The sequence below is a fragment of the Arachis hypogaea genome, chromosome 3 (assembly GCF_003086295.3).
Source record: "Arachis hypogaea cultivar Tifrunner chromosome 3, arahy.Tifrunner.gnm2.J5K5, whole genome shotgun sequence".
NCBI classification, from domain to species: Eukaryota; Viridiplantae; Streptophyta; class Magnoliopsida; order Fabales; family Fabaceae; genus Arachis; species Arachis hypogaea.
Window position 1 is genome coordinate 72,603,193 of NC_092038.1, and position 6,964 is coordinate 72,610,156.

The following is a 6,964-nucleotide window of genomic DNA, read 5'->3' on the forward strand; positions in this document are numbered from 1 at the left end:
AATGGCCAGCCTCCCAATGAGGGTTCAATCATCAAAACATGATCAAAAGATCCAAAGATTGAAAGATCTCCCTAATACAATAGTAAAAGGTCCTACTTATAGAAAACTAGTAGCCTAGGGTGTACAGAGATGAGTAAATGACATAAAAATCCACTTCCGGGCCCACTTGGTGTGTGCTTGGGCTGAGCATTGAAGCATTTTCGTGTAGGGACTCTTCTTGGAGTTAAACGCCAGCTTTTATGCCAGTTTGGGCGTTTAACTCCCATTTTGGTGCCAATTCCGGCGTTTAACGCTGGGAATTCTGAGGGTGATTTTGAACGCCGGTTTGGGCCATCAAATCTTGGGAAAAGTATGGACTATCATATATTTCTGGAAAGCCCAGGATGTCTACTTTCCAACGCCGTTGAGAGCGCGCCAATTGGGCTTTTGTAGCTCCAGAAAATCCACTTCGAGTGCAGGGAGGTCAGAATCCAACAGCATCTGCAGTCCTTTTTGGTCTCTGAATCAGATTTTTGCTCAGGTCCCTCAATTTCAGCCAGAAAATACCTGAAATCACTGAAAAACACACAAACTCATAGTAAAGCCCAGAAAAGTGAATTTTAACTAAAAACTAATAAAAATATACTAAAAACTAACTAGATCATACTAAAAACATACTAAAAACAATTCCAAAAAGCGTATAAATTATCCGCTCATTGCAACACCAAACTTAAATTGTTGCTTGTCCTCAAGCAACTGAAAATCAAACAAGATAAAAAAGAAGAGAATATGCAATGAATTCCAAAAACATCTATGAAGATCAGTATTAATTAGATGAGCGGGGCTTTTAGCTTTTTGCCTCTGAACAGTCTTGGCATCTCACTCTATCCTTTGAAATTCAGAATGATTGATTTCTTTAGGAACTCAGAATCCAGATAGTGTTATTGATTCTCCTAGTTAAGTATGATGATTCTTGAACACAGCTACTTATTGAGTCTTGGCTGTGGCCCAAAGCACTCTGTCTTCCAGTATTACCACCGGATACATACATGCCACAGACACATAATTGGGTGAACCTTTTCAGATTGTGACTCAGCTTTGCTAGAGTCCCCAATTAGAGGTGTCCAGGGTTCTTAAGCACACTCTTTTTGCCTTGGATCACAACTTTATTTCTTTCTTTTCTCTATTTTTTTTCGAATTTTTTTTCTTTTTCTCTTTTTTTTTTCGAAATTTTCTTTTTTTTTTCATTGCTTTTTCTTGCTTCAAGAATCATTTTTATGATTTTTCAGATCCTCAGTAACATGTCTCCTTTTTCATCATTCTTTCAAGATCCAATATTCATGAACCACAAATTCAAAAGACATATGCACTGTTTAAGCATACATTCAGAAGACAAAAATATTGCCACCACATCAAAATAATTAAACTGTTATAAAATTCAAAATTCATGCAATTCTTTTCTTTTTCAATTAAGCACATTTTTCATTCAAGAAAGGTGATGGATTCATAGGACATTCATAACTTTAAGGCATAGACACTAAGACACTAATGATCACAAGACACAAACATAGATAAACATAAGCATAATTTTCGAAAAACAGGAAAATAAAGAATAAGGAGATTAAAGAACGGGTCCACCTTAGTGATGGCGGCTTGTTCTTCCTCTTGAAGATCCTATGGAGTGCTTGAGCTCCTCAATGTCTCTTCCTTGTCTTTGTTGCTCCTCTCTCATGATTCTTTGATCTTCTCTAATTTCATGGAGGATGATGGAGTGTTCTTGGTGCTCCACCCTTAGTTGTCCCATGTTGGAACTCAATTCTCCTAGGGAGGTGTTTAGTTGCTCCCAATAGTTTTGTGGAGGAAAGTGCATCCCTTGAGGAATCTCAGGGATCTCATGATGAGTGGGGTCTCTTGTGTGCTCCATCCTCTTCTTAGTGATGGGCTTGTCCTCATCAATAGGGATGTCTCCCTCTATGTCAACTCCAACTGAATAACAGAGGTGACAAATGAGATGAGGAAAGGCTAACCTTGCCAAGGTAGAGGACTTGTCCGCCACCTTATAGAGTTCTTGAGCTATAACCTCATGAACTTCTATTTCTTCTCCAATCATGATGCTATGAATCATGATAGCCCGGTCTATGGTAACTTCGGACCGGTTGCTAGTGGGAATGATTGAGCGTTGAATAAACTCCAACCATCCCCTAGCCACAGGCTTGAGGTCATGCCTTCTCAATTGAACCGGCTTTCCTCTTGAATCTCTCTTCCATTGGGCGCCCTCTTCACAAATGTCTGTGAGGACTTGGTCCAACCTTTGATCAAAGTTGACCCTTTTTGAGTTTGAAAGGGATCTCGGGGATCACCTTCTTCAAGGCCACAACTTCATAGAAGTGGTCTTGATGCACCCTTGAGATGAATCTCTCCATCTCCCATGACTCGGAGGTAGAAGCTTTTGCCTTCCCTTTCCTCTTTCTAGAGGTTTCTCCGGCCTTGGATGCCATAAATGGTTATGGAAAAACAAAAAGCAATGCTTTTACCACACCAAACTTAAAATGTTTGCTCGTCCTCGAGCAAAAGAAGAAAGAAGAGAGTAGAAGAAGAAGAAATGAGGAAGAAGGGAATGACTTTGTGTTCGGCCAAAGGGGGGAGAAGTGGTGTTTAGGTTGTGTGAAAATGAAGGAGTGAAAGAGGGTTTATATAGGAGAGGGGGGGTAGGGTTCGGTCAAGTGAGGGTGGGTTTGGGTGGGAAAGTGGTTTGAATTTGAATGGTGAGGTAGGTGGGGTTTTATGATGGATGGATGTGAGTGGTGAAGAGAAAGATGGGATTTGATAGGTGAAGGGTTTTTGGGGAAGAGGTGGTGAGGTGATTGGTGAATGGATGAAGAAGAGAGAGAGAGTGGTAGGGTAGGTGGGGATTCTGTGGGGTCCACAGATCCTGAGGTGTCAAGGAAAAGTCATCCCTGCACCAAATGGCAAGCAAAAATGCGTTTTGAGCCAATTCTGGCGTTAAACGCCGGGCTGGTGCCCATTTCTGGCGTTTAACGCCAGCTTCTTGCCCTTTTCTGGCGTTTAACGCTAGTCTGGTGCCCCTTTCTGGCGTTAAACACCCAGAATGGTGCCAGACTGGGCGTTAAACGCCCAACAGCTAGCCTTACTGGCGTTTAAACGCCAGCAAGCTCTCCTCCAGGGTGTGCTGTTTTTCTTTCTGTTTTCATTCTGTTTTTGCTTTTTTCATTGATTTTGTGACTTCTCATGATCATCAACCTACAAAAAATATAAAATAACAAAGAAAAATATATAAAATATAACATTGGGTTGCCTCCCAACAAGCGCTTCTTTAATGTCAGTAGCTTGACAGTGGGCTCTCATGGAGCCTCAGAAATGCTCAGAGCAATGTTGGAACCTCCCAACACCAAACTTAGAGTTTGAATATGGGGGTTCAACACCAAACTTAGAGTTTGGTTGTGGCCTCCCAACACCAAACTTAGAGTTTGACTGTAGAGGCTCTGTTTGACTCTGTTTTGAGAGAAGCTCTTCATGCTTCCTCTCCATGGTGACAAAGGGGTATCCTTGGGCCTTAAACACCAAGGATTCTTCATTCACTTGAATGATCAACTCTCCTCTATCAACATCAATCACAGCCTTTGCTGTGGCTAGGAAGGGTCTGCCAAGGATGATGGATTCATCCATGCACTTCCCAGTCTCTAGGACTATGAAATCAGTAGGGATGTAGTGCTCTTCAACTTTTACCAGAACATCCTCTACAAGTCCATAAGCTTGTTTTCTTGAGTTGTCTGCCATCTCTAGTGAGATTTTTGCAGCTTGCACCTCAAAGATCCCTAGCTTCTCCATTACAGAGAAAGGCATGAGGTTTACACTTGACCCTAAGTCACACAAGGCCTCCTTAAAGGTCATGGTGCCTATGGTACAAGGTAATGAAAACTTCCCAGGATCCTGTCTCTTTTGAGGCAGTTTCTGCCTAGACAAGTCATCCAGTTCTTTGGTGAGCAAAGGAGGTTCATCCTCCCAAGTCTCATTTCCAAACAACTTGTCATTTAGCTTCATGATTGCTCCAAGGTATTTAGCAACTTGCTCTTCAGTGACATACTCATCCTCTTCAGAGGAAGAATACTCATCAGAGCTCATGAATGGCAGAAGTAAGTCCAATGGAATCTCTATGGTCTCATTTTGAGCCTCAGATTCCCATGGTTCCTCATTGGGGAACTCATTGGAGGCCAGTGGACATCCATTGAAGCCTTGCTCAGTGGCGTTCACTGCCTCTCTTTCCTCTCCAAATTCGGCCATGTTGATGGCCTTGCACTCTCCTTTTGGATTTTCTTCTGTATTGCTTGGAAGAGTGCTAGGAGGGAGTTCAGTAATTCTCTTGCTCAGCTGACCCACTTGTGCCTCCAAATTTCTAATGGAGGACCTTGTTTCAGTCATGAAACTTTGAGTGGTTTTGATTAGATCAGAGACCATGGTTGCTAAGTCAAAGTTATTCTGCTTAGAACTCTCTGTCTGTTGCTGAGAAGATGATGGAAAAGGCTTGCTATTGCTAAACCTGTTTCTTCCACCATTATTATTGTTGAAACCTTGTTGAGGTCTCTGTTGATCCTTCCATGAAAAATTTGGATGATTTCTCCATGAAGGATTATAGGTGTTTCCATAGGGTTCTCCCATGTAATTCACCTCTTCCATTGAAGGGTTCTCAGGATCATAAGCCTCTTCCTCAGATGAAGCTTCCTTAGTACTGCTTGGTGCATTTTGCATTCCAGACAGACTTTGAGAAATCATATTGACTTGTTGAGTCAATATTTTGTTCTGAGCCAATATGGCATTCAGAGTGTCAATCTCAAGAACTCCTTTCTTCTGACTAGTCCCATTGTTCACAAGATTTCTTTCAGAAATGTACATGAATTGGTTATTTGCAACCATTTCAATCAGCTCTTGAGCTTCTGTAGGCGTCTTCTTCAGATGAAGAGAGCCTCCAGCAGAGCTATCCAAAGACATCTTGGATAGTTCAGAGAGACCATCATAGAAGATACCTATGATGCTCCATTCAGAAAGCATGTCAGAGGGACACTTTCTGATTAATTGTTTGTATCTTTCCCAAGCTTCATAGAGGGATTCTCCTTCCTTCTGTCTGAAGGTTTGGACTTCCACTCTAAGCTTACTCAATTTTTGAGGTGGAAAGAACTTTGCCAAGAAGGCATTGACTAGCTTTTTCCAAGAGTCCAGGCTTTCTTTAGGTTGAGAGTCCAACCATGTTCTAGCTCTGTCTCTTACAGCAAAAGGGAATAGCATAAGTCTGTAGACCTCAGGGTCAACCCCATTAGTCTTGACACTGTCACAGATTTGCAAGAACTCAGCTAAGAACTGATGAGGATCTTCCAATGGAAGTCCATGGAACTTGCAATTCTGTTGCATTAGAGAAACTAATTGAGGCTTAAGCTCAAAGTTGTTTGCTCCAATGGCAGGGATTGAGATGCTTCTCCCATAGAAGTCGGGAGTAAGTGCAGTAAAGTCACCCAGCACCTTCCTTGCATTGTTGGCATTGTTGTTGTTTTCGGCTGCCATGAGTTCTTCGTCTTTGAAGAATTCGGTTAGGTCCTCTACAGAGAGTTGTGCCTTAGCTTCCCTTAGCTTTCGCTTCAAGGTCCTTTCAGGTTTAGGATCAGCCTCAACAAGAATGCTTTTGTCTTTGCTCCTGCTCATATGAAAGAGAAGAGAACAAGAAAATGTGGAATCCTCTATGTCACAGTATAGAGATTCCTTGAGGTGTTAGAGGAAAAGAAAAGTAGAAGGCAGAGGTAGAAAATTCGAACTTATCAAAGAAGATGGAGTTCAAATTTTGCATTAAGGAATAGTGTTAGTCCATAAAATAGAAGGATGTGAGAAGAAGAGAAGTAATTTTCGAAAATTAAGTCAAAGATTTTGAAAACATTTTTGAAAAACACTAATTGATTTTCGAAAATCAAGAGTGAAAAAGAAATCAAGTGATTTTTGAAAAAGATTTTGAAATTAGAAATCAAAAAGATTTGATTGAAAGCTATCTTGAAAAAGATGTGGTTAAGAAGGTATGATTAGTCTTAAAAAATGTGATTGAGAAGATATGATTTGAAAAACATTTTAAAAAGATTTGATTTTAAAATTGATGACTTGGCTATCAAGAAAAGATATGATTCAAACATTAAACCTTTCTCAGCAGAAAAGGCAGCATTCTTGATATGTTGAATCAAATCATTAATTGATAGCAAGTATTTTTAAAGAAAGAAAGAAATTGATTTTGAAAAAGATTTGATTGAAAAGATATGATTTGAAAAAGATTTGATTTTGAAAAACTTTGAAAACCTGAAAAAAAATTTGCATTGAAAACAAAATCTTCCCTCTTGTGCCATCCTGGCGTTAAACGCCCAGAATGGTGCACATTCTGGCATTTAACGCCCAAAACTATACCCTTTTGGGCGTTAAACGCCCAACCAGGTACCCTGGCTGGCGTTTAAACGCCAGTCTGTCCTTCTTCACTGGGCGTTTTGAACGCCCAGCTTTTCTGTGCAATTCCTCTGCAGTATGTTCTGAATCTTCAATTCTCTGTATTATTGACTTGAAAAGACACAAATTAAAAATATTTTTGGATTTTTAATAATCAAAATGAAACTAAAATCAAACAACAATGCATGCAAGACACCAAACTTAGCAGTTTGTATATTACTGACACTAATGAGAATGCATATGAGACACATAGACACTCAAGTCAAGAGAATTCAAAGATCAGAGTAAGAAATCATCAAGAATTACTTGAAGATCCTTAAGACACATGAATGAATGCATACAATTGACACCAAACTTAAAATGATACTCTAGACTCAAACAAGAAATATTTTTGGATTTTATGATTTTGTAAATTTTTTTTGTGCTTTTTCGAAAATAAAGTGGAAAAAGGTATCAAAATTCTTAATGAGAATTCCAGGAATCATGCAATGTTAGT